Here is a 15,041-nt window from a genome sequence, read left to right on the forward strand (position 1 = left end):
TTCAGGCTGAGGGCACATCAGTAGGTGGTAGGCGGTCCTAGAGAACTCTGCAGCCACGAGAGCAGACCTGTCTGTCTTGTCTGGGCAGCAGGTCTCCTGTGTCTCTAAACTTTCCCCATCCTCTGTCACTCCTGCACTGTTGTGAAACTACTCCTCAGGGTAGTCAGTTCTTTGCATGTGATATCAGGAAATGAGCTGTAGTGAACAAGCTGTCATATGATCTCCGGGCTGCTTCTGGGGGGTTTCTTGAATTGAGAGCAACAGTGGCTGCCACTGCTCCACTGAGGCTCTGCCCTGGCTGTTGGTTACCTCTGTGCCCCTCCATCAACTCTTCCTTCATAGTGACTTTTGCAGATACAGTGCCATGGAGGGAGGAGGACTGGTGTGTTCATTCCACTGAGCCTGGGCTGTGTGGTGAGTTGGTTGTGGGAACACAACAGCTACTTGAGTAGACCTCTGTCTTCCCTGCCTCATGGGGCAGTGTGTGCTCCTCATGAGCATAGTCCTGCCTTCCTATAGCCCTTCTTCTCATCCCAGCACTTCTCCCACCAGACAATGTGGCTTGTATCAAACACACAGAACCCTAGGACTGGGGTACCCAGTCTGTGGCTCAAACCACTCACTCACCAGGGTATCCATTTCTCTGAGTTGTCAGTCATGGGTTCAGCTCCTGGCTCGATTGCTCACAGATAGATCATATATGGGAACACAAAACAGATCTCAACAAATTTAAGTAGAAATCACATATAACCTCTATTCCAATCACAATGGTACAGAATGAAGAAGCCATCTTTGAGTTGAGAACTAGAAAAGTGAGAGGGGAGTTTACAGCAATATGGGCCCACCTAAGGAAAGAAGGGAAATCTCGAATAACATTTTAGCCATACACCTAAAGACAGTAGAAAAGGAACAAACAAAGCCCAGAGTCTGGAATGAAGGAAATGATAAAAATCAATGTGGAAATAGTTAAAGCAGAGACTAAAAAGACTGTAGAAAAGATCAATCAGGGACTTCCCTGGTATTTCATTAGCCACGACTCCAAGCTCCCAATGCAGGGGCCCTGGGTTTGATCCGTGGTCCAGGATCCTGATAGAACACAGGATAACTAAGACTTCACATGCTGAAACTAAACATACTGAGAGCCAAAACTAAGACATAGTGCACCGAGATAAATAAATAAATGTTTTTTAATATTTTAAAAAATATTTTAAAAATATTTTGGAGAAAGAAATGGCAACCCACTCCATTATTCTTGCCTGGAGAATCCTGTGGATGGAGGAGCCTGGTGGGCTGCTATCCATAGCAGCAGAGAGGCGGACACGACTGAAGTGACTTAGCATTAGCCTTTTTTTAAAGATCAATCCAACTAAAACTGGTTTTACGAAAATGGAAACATTGAGAAACCTTTAACTAGACTCACTTTAAGAAAGAGAGAACGAAGGCTCTGATCAATAAATTATGAAACAAGAAGAAAAAGAGCAATAATTACACAACAGTGCAAAGAATTATGACAATATTGTGAACATCTATCTATGCCAACACACTTGGACAAACCAGAAGAAATGGACCAATTTTTAGAAAAATGCAACATTCCAAGACTGAATCATGAAGTAGAAAACCTTACTAGACTGATCACTCGTCCAGTGCTTGAAATAGAAACAGAAAACTTCCCCAGACAAAAGTTCAGGACCAAATGGCTTCACAGGTGAATTCTACCAAACATTCAAGGAGTTAATACCTATGCTTCCCGAGCACTTCCAAAAAAAACCTGAAGAGTAGAGAATGCTTCCTACCTCATTTTATGAGGCCAGCATCACTCTGATACCAAAAGCACAAAATGGCAATATATATAAAGAAAATTACAGGGCAGAATCTCTCATAAACATAGATGCAAGAACCCTCACAAAATAATAGAAAATTTCATGAAATAATAAATTGAAAGACTCCCATGGGCCCAAATTCAGGTTGGTAACATCTACTTGTAGGAAGGAGGAGCTGGAAATGATGGACGTGGCAGAGGACCCAGTCATGAATTCCACAATTTGTCATCTAATCATAGCTTCCCTGGTAGCTCAGCTGGTAAAGAATCCACCTGCAATGCAGGAAACCCCAGTATAATTCCAGGGTCAGGAAGATGAACTGAAGAAGAGATAGGCTACCCACCCCAGGATTGTTGGGGTTCCCTGGTGGCTCAGATGGTAAAGAACCTGCCTGCAATGCAGGAGACCTGGATTTGATCCCTGGGTTGGGGAAATCCCCTGGAGAAGGGATCACCTACCCAATCAAGTCTTCTGGCCTGGAGAATTCCACGGAGAAAGGAGCCTGGCAGTCTACAGTCCATGGAGTCTGAAGGAGTTGGCTACAACTGGGCGACTTTCACTTCACATCATATCTGACACATTCAGTTTTTTAAATTTATTTTACTGATATATAGTGTTGATTTACAGTATGGTGTCAATGTCTGCTGTACTGCAACGTGATTCAGTGATGTTCTTTTTCATATTCTTTCCGGTCCCATCACTTCATGGCAAAGAGATGGGGAAAGAATGGAAACAGTGAGAGACTACTTTAGGGGGCTCCAAAATCACGGAAGTTGGTGATTGCAGCCATGAAATTAAGAGATGCTTGCTCCTTGGAAATAAAGTTATGACCAACCTAGACAGCATATTGAAATGCAGAGACATCACTATGCCAACAAAGGTCCACAGAGTGAAGGCTATGCTTTTTCTAGGAGTCATGTCTGGATGTGAGAGTTTGACTGTAAAAAAAAGCTGAGCACTGAATAATTGATGCTTTTGAGCTGTGGTGTTGAAGAAAACTCTTGAGACTCCCTTAGACTGCAAGGAGATCCAACCAGTCCATCCTAAAGGAAATCCATCCTGAATATTTATTGGAAGAACTGATGCTGCCTGAAACCCCATTATTTTGGCCCATGATGAGAAGAACTGACTCATTTGAAAAGACCGTCATGCTGGGAAGGATTGAAGGCAGGAGGAGAAGGGGACGACAGAGGTTGAGATGGTTGGATGGTATCACCGACTCTATGGAATCAGTTTCAGTAAGCTCCAGGAGTTGGTGATGGACAGGGAGGTCTGCCATGGTGCAATCCATGGGGTCGCAGGCAATCAGACAAAAGATAAGACCACTAAGATTTCTGAAGGCATATCCCCTTATACTAGCTTCTTCCTCATAAGAAACCATCACAGGAGGTAAAGATTGCTCATAGTGTTGAAAACATATTGATAGTGATATAAATAATAAACAGTTCTCCTCCCATGGATGTGACATCATCTGGGTAGTCATGTTATACTACATGGCAAGTGGACTTTTCAGGTCCATTAAGTTTACTAATGAGTTGATTCAAGACAGGGAATTTCCCCCAAGTATCTGTGGTCCCAATGTAATTAGTTCAGTTCAGTTGCTCAGTGACGTCCAACTCCTTGTGGGCCCACGAGCTGCAGCATGCCAGGCTTCCCTGTCCAGCACCAACTGCTGGAGCTTGCTCAACTCATGTCCATCAAGTCAGTGATGCCATCCATGCATCTCATCGTGTCGTCCCCTTCTCTTGCCTTCAATCCTCCGCAGCATCAGGGTCTTTTCCAATGAGTGTATTCTTTGCATCAGGTGGCCAAAGTATTGGTGCTTCAGCTTCAGTGTCAGTCCTTCCAGTGAATATTCAGGACTGATTTCCGTTAGGACTGACTGTTCTGATCTCCATGCAGTTCAAGGAATTCTCAAGAGTCTTCTCCAACACCACAGTTCAAAAGCATTAATTCTTCTGTGCTCTGCTTTTTTGTGGTCCAACTCTCACATCCATCCACCACTACAGGAAAACCATTGCTTTGACTAGGTGGACCTTTGTCAGCAAAGTAATGTCTCTGCTTTTTAATATGCTATCTAAGTTGATCATAACTTTTCTTCAAAGGAGCAAGCACCTTTTAATTTCATGGCTGCATAACCATCTGCAGTGATTGTGGAGACCAAGGAAATAAATTCTGTCACTGTTTCCATTGTTTCCCGATCTATTTTACGTGAAATCATGGTACCACATGCCATGATCTTTGTGTTTCAAATCTTGAGTTTTAAGCCAGTTTTTTCACTATCCTCTTTCACATTCATCTGGAGGTTCTGTAGGCACTCTTCACTTTCTGCCATAAGGGTGGTGTCATCTGCATATCTCAAGTTACTGACATTTCTCCTGGCAATCTTGATACCAGCTTGTGCTTCATCCAGCCTGGCATTTTGCATGATGTACTCTGGATATAAGTTATATAAGCAGGGTGACATTATACAGCCTTGACGTACTCCTTTCCCAATTTGGAACCAGTCCACGCTGACATGTCCATTCTAACAGTTGCCTCTTGACATGCATGCAGATTTCACAGAAGGCAGGTCAGGTGATCTGGTCCTCTTATCTCATGAATAATTTCCCACAGTTTATTGTGATCCACACAGTCAAAGGGTTAAGTAGCTGTTTTTCTAGAACTCTCTTGCTTTTTCGATGATCCAGTGGAAGTTGGTAATTTGATATCTGGCCCCTCAGCCTTTTCTAAATCCAGCTTGTACATCTGGAAGTTCTTGGTTCACATACTGTTGAAGCTGGGCTTGGAGAATTTTGATCATTACTTTGCTACCATGTGAGATGAGTGAAATCGTGTGGTAGTTTGAACACTCTTTGGCATTGCCTTTCTTTGGGATTGGAATGAAATCAGAATTTTGCCAGTCCTTTGGTCACTGCTGAGTTTTCCATACTTGCTAGCATATTGAGTTCAGCATGTTCACAGAGTGATCTATTAGGACTTGAAATAGCTCATCTGGAATTCCATTACTTCCACTAGCTTTGTTCATCATGATGCTTCCTAAGGCCCATTTGACTTCACACTCCAGGATGTCTAGATCTAGGTGAGTGTGAGTGATCACACCATCGTGGTTATCTGGGTGAGGAGATTTTTTTGTATAGTCTTCTGTGTATTCTTGCCACCTCTTCTTAATATCTTCTGCTTCTGTTAGGTCCATACCATTTCTGTCCTGTCCTGTGCCCATCTCTGCATGAAATGTTCCCTTAGTATCTCCAATATTCTTCAAGAGATATCTACACTTTCTCATTCTATTGGTTTCCTCTATTTCTTTGCATTGATCACTGAGGACGGCTTTCTTTTCTCTCATTGTTATTCCCTGGAAGTTGCATTCAGATGGGTATATCTGTCCTTTTCTCCTTTTCCTTTGTGATTTCTTTTTTTCTCAGCTGATTGTAAGGCCTCCTTAGACAACCATTTTGACTTTTTGCATTTCTTTTTCTTGGGCATGGTCTTGAACTCTGTCTCCTGTACAATGTCACCAACCTCCGTCCACAGTTCTTCAGGCACTCTGTCTATCAGATCTAATCTCTTGAACTGTTTGTCACTTCTACTGTATAATTGTAATGGATTTGATTGAGGTCATACCTGAATGGTTAGTGGTTTTCCCTATTTTATTCAATTTCAGTCTGAATTTGGCAATAAGGAGTTCATGATCTAAGCCACAGTCAGATCCTGGTCTTGTTTTTGCTGACTGTATACAGCCTCTCCATCTTTGGCTGCAAAGAATATAATCAATCTGATTTTGGTGTTGAGCATCTGGTGATGTCCATCTGGTGTAGAGTTGTCTCTTGTGTTGTTGAAAGAGGGTGTTTGCTATGATCAGTGCATTGTCTTGGCAAATCTCTGTTAGCCTTTGCCCTGCTTCATTTTGTATTCCAGGCTAAACTTGCCTGCTACACCAGTATCTCTTGATTTCCTACTTTTGTATTCCAGTCCCCAATGACAAAAGGACATCTTTTTTGGTGTTAGCTCTAGAAGGTGTTGTAGGTCTTCCTTGAACCATTCTACTTGAGCTTCTTCATCATTGCTGGTTGGGGCATTGACCTGGATTACTCTGATATTGAATGCTTTGCCTTGGAAATGAACAGAGATCATTCTGTCACTTTTGCGTTTACACCCAAATACTGCACTTTGGCCTCTTTTGTTGTGAGGCTGTCACGGCTAACACCATGACAGGCAGCCTAGATTAGGAGTAGGCCTGGTTTCCCGGGTAACATAATTATCAGGCCTCCTGGAGCCAGCCAATCAACATATGCCTAGCAAGAAAAAGGGAACCTATCAGGGGAAAGCTGAAAGCCCCACGTTGGGCCAACAAAAATTACCTTGCAACTGTGTAACCAATCCGCTTGCGCCAACTACCTACTGTGTAACCAATCCACTTGTGCCAACTACCTGCTGCTTTTTTTGACCTAATAAATACCCGAGAGAACTGGGGCTCGGGGTCTTTTTGTCCTCACACGCTTGGTGAGGGCGGGAGGCCCTGGCTCGAGTCAGTAATAAATTCTCCTATTGCAAGTTGCATTGTTTCGAGGAGTCTTCTTTCCTGACCGGGGACTCAGACTACGAGCAGAACATTTGGGGGGCTCGTCCACGATCCCTTGACCGGGAAAGAACACTCTTTGGAACAAAGAGGAAAAAGGACATGTAATAGCACCCGTGCTCAGGCAGGTCTGGAAAAGTCCAGTGTAAATCCGGGGCCCTTCTGTGAAGCAAGAAGGTATCTGGCACAGGAAGCCCAGTGTAAATCCGAGGCCCTGCTAAAAGGCAGGAAGGTGTCTGGCATGAGGGAAAGCTTTCCATGAGGGGACGGGTTGGCCTTTCTGGTTGGCGTGAGGCCGAGGCCAGCGAGCATGCTGGAAGGCAGCCAGCTCTGTGGGAAGGAGACCTCCTCTCCTAAGCCCGGATCTGGGGAACAGTGGACGCCATTCGGTAAGGTGACCCTTTTTCCAGAGGATAGGGAAACTCAGGGGGTCCCGCCCTCCAGTTCTGTGTTGTCGGCCGATGTGTGTCTGTCTGTGTGTTTTTCTGTATAACTGCCGGCATTGTCTCCTGTCTCGTTGTTCTCTGGTGTGTCGTTGTCTACTTCCTCCTATAAAGCCTTGGAGCCTCATTTCTGTTTCTGAGAGTTTCAGTGAACAGGCAGACAGTTTTCAGGGCAACTGACGAGTCCCAGCCAGGGCTACTCCCTGGCGGATTCTGAAGGCCTCCCAACAAGTCAGCCCCAGTAACGGGAGCCCGAGATGGTGAAACTCTTTTCTTTTCTCTCGTATTCTAAACCGAGAATCTGGCCAAATAAAAACCCGTCTGTGTGGGCACGGGACAGGCACTTAAGAGCCAATAGGGCGCCTGCCACTGGAAGACTCCTGTGAAAGGATAAGGGGGTCACAGAACGGGCTAGAAACCCTTAGGGTGCCCGCCCCCAACAAGAAAACTTCCGTGCAACGACTAAGGCAGTCAAATAGTTCCACGAAGCATACCACAAGCCCAACCTCCTGGCCGCCACCACTCCCGATAGGATTTTTTGGTGGTAATTCTCGGTGACCTTCTTCTGACTCTCGCTATGGGGCAAGGAGAATCTACCCCACTCTCTCTCATGACTGATCATTTCTCGGATGTCAGGGCTAGAGCATATGATCTGTCGCTACTGGTTACAAAGAGTAAATTAATAACCTTTTGCTCTGCAGAGTGGCCAGCCTTCCAAGTTGGATGGCCTCCAGAGGGAACTTCTCAACCTTCTATTATTCGGGCAGTGAAAGAGAAAGTTATGGCTCCTGATCCCTGGGGCCACCCGAGCCAAGTCCCATATGTTATGGTCTGGCAAGATCTAGTAGAAGATCCGCCCGAATGGTTAAAACCTTTTGTTCACAAACTCCCTGATTCTCCTAATGTACAAGCCCTGGTTATGGAAACCCCCACTCCCCCAGAGGAAGCCAAGAAGAATAAGGGCCCAAAACCGGTCTTGCAGGAATCCTCGTACCAGAACCTGATTGACTTGGAGACGGAAATTAGGCCCCCGCCATATGCCCCTCCTCCATTGCAGGTTCCCCTGGGGGGAAGAGCCCCCCCACCCCCGATGAATCAGAAGGGATAAGGGAACCCTGACCCCAGAGAAGGAATAGAGGAAATAGGGGTGAGCAGGATCATAGGGACCCAGAGTTACCTTCATCTAATGTACAGGCACTCCCCATCCGAGTGGGACCAGCTAACCCGGATGGAGAGTGAACCTATCAGTACTGGCGCTTTTCCACGAGTGATCTGTATAATTGGAAAACCCAAAATCCTCCTTTTTCGGAGAAACCCCAAGGCCTCATTGACCTCTTAGATTCCATTTTGTTCACTCATAACCCCACCTGGGATGATTGTCAGCAGCTGTTGCAGGTGCTCTTCACCACGGGAGAACGGGAGCGAATCCTGGCAGAGGTGCGGAAACGGCTCCCGGGGGTCGACGGGAGACCAACTGCCCAGCCTCATCTCGTAGACGAGGGGTTTCCTCTGTTGCAGCCTAACTGGGATTTTGAGCGAGTGGAAGGTAGGGAGCGTCTCCGAGTGTACCGCCAGACTCTAATGGCTGGCCTGCGGGCCGCAGCTAGGAAGCCGACAAATTTGGCGAAGGTAAATTTAGTGAGGCAAGAGCCCACTGAGAGCCCGTCAGCCTTCCTAGAGAGGCTAATGGAAGCCTTTAGGCAATATACACCCATGGACCCCCAGGCTGAGGAATCACGCGCTGCAGTTCTACTAGCGTTTGTGAATCAGGCAGACCCAGATATTAGGAGGAAATTACAAAAGATAGACGGGTTAGGAGAACAAACAATACAAGACTTACTGAAAGCAGCTGAAAAGGTATTTAATAATAGGGAGACCCCAGAAGAAAGGGAGGAACGACTTCGTCGGGAGGAAAAAAGAGACCAAAAAGGCAGGCACTAAAGAAAGACCAGTGCACTTACTGAAGCCCCAGCCCTTGCCCTGCCTAACCCAAATAAACACCAGAAAGGAGAAGACCCTAGGGCACGGGGCAATCGGGCTGCTGATGCGGCTGCTCGAGGAGCGGCCAGCCGGGACTACGCTGCCCCCATATTAGCCGTGGGACTTCCACCTCCTGGTATGGGGACTCTGCTGCCAGTCCCCAACTATTCCCTCCCTGACCTCGTTTGGATCAATGAGGATACCACCCTCCAGAAGGATGACAAAGATGGATGGTACCAAGATCAAAACAACAACCTGATATTGCCTGCCATCCTGGATCATCACCTATGTGAACACCTGCACACAACTACACACTTGGGGGAGAAAAAGACCTTAACACTTCTCCAGACGGCCTGCCTGAGTTTCCCTCGACAAAATGCAACTGTATGAGAGATAATCCAGGCTTGCAAAGCGTGCCAGTTGATGAGGACAGGGAAAAGACAGCACACTGGAATGAGGTACTGAGGGGAAGAGCCAGGGCAACACTGGGAGATAGATTTCACTGAGGTAAGACCAGGCAAGTACGGGTATTGCTATCTGTAGGTTCTGGTAGATACCTTCTCGGGGTGGGTAAAAGCCTTCCCCACTAAGGGAGAGACAGCAACAGTGGTTGCTAAAAAGATCTTAGAAGAGATAGTGCCTAGGTACAGGCTGCCAGGGACTATGGGCTCTGATAACGGACCTGCCTTTGTGAGCCAGATTGTACAAGGGCTGGCCCAAGCTCTGGGGACAAAATGGAAGTTACATTGTGAATATAATCCCCAGAGCTCAGGACAGGTTGAGAGAATGAATCAGACCCTAAAAGAAACTTTGACAAAGTTGGCAATAGAGACTGGCGGGGACTGGGTGACCCTCCTTCCCTTCGCGCTCTTTCGAGCGCGTAACACCCCTTATAAGCTGAATCTTACCCCTTTTGAGATTCTGTATGGCAGACCCCCTCCTGTGTGTCCTATATTCGAGGGAAAATGCCTACCACCCCCTACCTTGGGACAATTCCAGCAAACACTGATGGCATTAAATAAGGTGCATCGCCATGTTTGGAAATTAATTCGAGAGATACACGAGGGTCCAAGCAAGGGGACCATCCTCTCACATAATATTGGCCCGGGTGATTGGGTTTGGGTAAAACGACACCAATCTAAAGCATTAGAACCTAGATGGAAAGGCCCTTATGTTGTTCTCCTTACCACTCCTACTGCTGTTAAGGTCGACGGGATCGGGCCCTGAGTTCACTGCAATCACGTGCGGCAAGCCACCCCAGAAGAACAGGAAAAGGCACAAGCAGAATGGGAGGCAAGACCTCACCCGTCAAATCCTTTGAAACTGAAACTCGTACGACGGGAGCCCTCTTAACTCTCCTGCTGATAACAGTTTTCATTGGCCCAGGAGCAACCAACCACAACCCCCATCAGCCAGCTAACCTGACTTGGGTGATCTACAATCCTGAGACTGGAGAAGCGCTTAATTCGAGCTCCAACGTGGCCCCCAAAGGGACATGGTGGCCAGTACTGACCTTTGATTTGTGCGTGCTGGCGGCTGACGGTAATGGGTTTGGTCCCCACCAACTGACCAAGTTCTTTGCCCATGGCTCTTTCGGTCTGTTCACCCATAACTGTGAGTGAAAAGGCCCACAGTACTATGAACAGGTGCCTGTCTATGTCTGCCCGGGGGGAAGAAGGGATTGGAACCAAATTGAAAAATGTGGGGGAGTTGACTCTTTTTACAGAGCCGCTTGGGGTTGCAAAACCACGGAAACAGTCCATTTCGCACCTCCAAAAATCCTTGAGCTCCTTGGCTGAAGTAGTGTTACAGAATAGGAGAGGTTTAGATTTGTTGTTTCTGCAACAAGGAAGATTATGTGCAGCACTGGGAGAAGAATGCTGTTTCTATTTCGACCATTCAGGGGTGGTACAAAAATCTCTCCATAAAGTAAGAGAGAGACTAGCCCAGCGGAAGAGAGAATGAGAAGCCCAACAAGGCTGGTTTGAATCTTGGTTTCAGCACTCCCCCTGATTGACCACTTTGATTTCCACCCTCCTGGATCCACTCATAATATTAATATTGTTACTGACGTTTGGTCCATGCATTTTAAACCGTCTGGTCTCATTTATTAGGGAGTGCCTAAATACCATCCAAATTATGGTATTGAGACAACAATATCAGTCAATTTCACAGGGTGAAAAGAAAGAATCCTCTACAAAAGTACAAAGACAGGGGGGAAATGTGAGGCTGTCATGGCTAACGCCATGACAGGCAGCCTAGATTAGGAGTAGGCCTGGTTTCCCGGGTAACATAATTATCAGGCCTCCTGGAGCCAGCCAATCAACATATGCCTAGCAAGAAAAAGGGAACCTATCAGGGGAAAGCTGAAAGCCCCACGTTGGGCCAACAAAAATTACCTTGCAACTGTGTAACCAATCCGCTTGCGCCAACTACCTGCTGCTTTTTTTGACCTAATAAATACCCGAGAGAACTGGGGCTCGGGGCCTTTTCATCCTCAAACCCTTGGTGAGGGTGGGAGGCCCTGGCTTGAGTCAATAATAAACTCCCCTATTGCAAGTTGCATTGTTTCAAGGAGTCTTCTTTCCCGACTGGGGACTCAGACTACGGGCAGAACATTGTTAACTATGAGGGTTACTCCATTTCTTTGAAGGGATTCTTGTACATAGTAGTACATATAATGGCCCTCTGAATTAAATTCGCCTGTTCAGCCCATTTTAGTTCACTGATTCCTGAAATGTCAATGTTCACTCCTCCCATCTCCTATTTGACTACTTCCAATGTCCCTTGGTTCATGGATCTAACATTCCAGGTTCCTATGCAATATTGTTCTTTGCATCAGACTTTACTTCCATCACCAGTCATCACATCCACAACTGGGCATTGTTTACTTTGGCACCTTCTCTTCATTCTGTCTCGAGCTGTTTCTCCACTCTTCTCTGGTAGCTGGACAGTCTCATGTAAATCCGTGAAGTCAAATCACGCCCTCACACTGTACACAAAATAAACTCAACATGGCTTTAAGAGTTAAATAGAAGACATGACACCATAAAACTGCTAGAAGAGAACATAGGCAACACTTTCTCTGACATAAATTGCAGGATCACCCTTGGAAGTCCCAGGATCAAACAGACAGACTCTTAACAGTTTGTATTACATTTAGCTTTGCCTTCATAAAACACAACAGCCTGGGAGGTTTAAACATAGATACTATTCCCAGTTTTTCACAGTTCTGGAAGCTAGAAGTACATGATCAAGTTGTCAGTGTGTTTGCTTTTTGTGAAGCCTCCAACTTGCATTTCAGATTTTCTTTTAATTTTGCACTGATGCACTGGGTTTTAGTGGCATATTGTTTCCTCTCCAGGATGCTCCTGAGTTAAGTACTTGATAAAATAATCGAGATATCAGTTCTAAGTGCTTTTATTTTATAGCTATTTTGAAACCTTTACTCTTTTTTCTATTTATTTGTTCTGAACCTGATTCCTATCAGTGGGTTCGATAATAATAAAGTATATTTCCTACAAAATTTCCATAATAAGTGGCATTGAATTATGAAAATGAGTCTAAATTGATTTAAGTTGTGCTGGTGGTTCCTATCATGAGTTCTTATGATGTTCCTCCTTTTCCTTTTGTCTCTTCGAATATACTTCCCATGTATTTTGTCTCATTCCATTTCTTTACCAATACTTTCATTGACGGTTCCATTCAATGGTTGAAGGTGAGGAAAGTACTAGTATTAGGGCAGAGACTCATCTCAGGCAAGTGAAGAATCCAGAGGGATGCACATGCTTTGTGTCAATCCCTAATGTGTGTGATTTCAGCATTTCTTCCTTGAGAGACCATCACCTTCAGGGATCATGGAAAAGAAATTGCCTGTCAAGTACAGCCAGCTGTCTCCTAAGGCTTCTAACTAGAAACTTGTAATTGTTTCCAGTAATTAACAACAGAGAGAAAAGTTTCCATAAATGTTCTCAGCTCCCAAGCCTGCACTCCCATTGCTGCTGCAGGTGAAATGATAATTGCAGTTTTGACGGGAGGGGAGGAGAGGACACCGTCTCAAACCCATTTATCAGGATCTGGCTGCCTCCCTCCCACACACATACTGGGTATAATGACCATCCCACTGAGCCCTTGTCCTGGCAGCTGGAAGGTATGTTCGTTGTACTTTCGACTGAGCAGCAAAGTCTGTGAGAGAAAGGCAGATTAATATACTGGGTAAATGATCACATCAGAAACTGACACCAACACCAATTTATTGAAATTCTAACAAATCTAGCAGGTCAGTGTATGAGAGACAACAGAATCCATGCTTTACAAGTGCCAAATTTTGCCTCTGTGTCTTCTATGTTCATGTCAACTGCAAATATTTATTCATTGCTAATATATTCACTGGGCTCAGACAATAACATACTGATTCAGTGTATGATTGGACAATAATAATTTTGTTTTGTCTTAAAGTGTTTTATCACATGTTAGTGTTTTATGCCCTAATGTTTATTGCCTACAAATGATTATTCAAATATTTATATAATACATGTTATTTTAGTTGTGTTTCTGTCATGGGAACAAAAGAGTCTTTCTGTTGCCATCCTCAGAGTGAAGCATTCTCATTCATGACATTGCCTTGTCCTGAGGCAGGCTCCTGCTCTATTCTACTGCCAGCAGTGATTTGCATGTGTTAAGATGCTAAGATTTTATTCATAATATGTGGTTCCATAGAATAAAGCTTTAGAAATATATGGAATCATGTTAATTGAAAATTAAAAGATACCACAGGTCTACAAACAGAAGAGCTGTGAAATCAATATCTAATATAGATCTGGTTTATTATATGCCTGCAACTAACTAGCTGTTTGGCATGGCTGGTGATCAGTGCAGTCTCTTTTTTTCCTTTTTTGTTTTTGGCCATGCATCAAAGTTCATGAGATCTTAGATCCTGGACCAGGGATTGAACTTGGACCCTCTGCGGTGGAAGGCAGGGTCTTAATCAGTTAAGCATCTGGGAGGTTCCTCAAACCACTGTCTCGAGTAGCCCAATGGGATTCAGTCCTCACTCTGCACTAAGAAGCAGGTTTGACAAATACTTAACCTGTCTGGGGGTAGGTTACACTCCTCTGTATAACTAAGGTCCCTTCAGTTCCTGCCTGATAAACTTGTGAAGAATGAAGACGTGATCACATGAGTATCTTCAGTGATTAATTTTGCATATTAGTTCTCTTTAAATGTTATACATGAAATCCTTTAAAGGCTGCAGGTAACAGAAACACAAGAAGCAAATATTTCCAAGTGGGAACTATTGTTAAGTGGAGAATATTGGATTTCAGTTGACATGATGCATGTAACCCATGCTTCATATTCCCATGCAGGACATTCTAACTCAAAAGTACCAGTGACTGTGAACTGAAAGGATGGCCAGCAGCTTTTTCATGATAGGCATGATCATCTTAACACAGACCGTGGTTGGAATCCTCGGGAATTTCTCACTACTTTGCAGTTATATCATCCTTCACTTCACGGGTTACAGGTTACGGTCCACAGATTTGATCCTTAAGCACCTGATTGTGGCCAACTCCTTGGTCCTCCTCTGTAAAGGGGTCCCCCAGACAATGGCAGTCTTTGGGTGGAAGCATATCCGCAGTGATGTTGGCTGCAAACTTCTCTTCTTTCTGCACAGAGTGGGGAGGGGAGTGTCCATCAGTAGCATCTGCCTCTTGAGTGTCTTTCAGGTGATCACGATCAGTCCCTGGAACTCCAGGTGGGCAGTGCTGAAAGTAACAGCTCCCAAGTACGTGGTTCTCTCTATTTTCCTGTGTTGGATCCTGCAAATGCTGGTAAATGTCATTTTTCCTTTCAATATTACTGGCAAATGGAGTGACAAAAACATCACAGAGGAAAGAGATTTTGGCTATTGTTTTTCTATTGTTACTGACAAAACTGACAACGCCTTGTATGCAGCATTGCTGTCACTCCGTGATGTTTTATGTCTGGGGCTCACGCTCTGGGCCGGCAGCTCCATGGTTCTCATCCTGTACAGAAATAAGCAGCAGGTCCAGCACATTCGCAGGACTGACGCCTCCTCCAGGTCCTCCCCTGAGTCCAGAGCTACTAAATCCATCCTTCTCCTTGGGAGCACCTTTGTCTACTTTTATATTCTTTCCACCATCTTTCAAGTTCTTTTGGCTCTTTATGATCAGCCCAGCCGGTACCTTGTGGACATGA

The 15,041-nt window shown here is 45.1% G+C and overlaps 1 pseudogene; it reads left to right on the forward strand.

Annotated features, from left to right (window-relative positions):
• The first annotated feature begins 14,230 nt into the window (after positions 1–14,230).
• Positions 14,231–15,041, forward strand: LOC122692830 (annotated as a pseudogene).

The sequence above is a fragment of the Cervus elaphus genome, chromosome 4, assembly GCF_910594005.1.
Source record: "Cervus elaphus chromosome 4, mCerEla1.1, whole genome shotgun sequence".
NCBI lineage: Eukaryota > Metazoa > Chordata > Mammalia > Artiodactyla > Cervidae > Cervus > Cervus elaphus.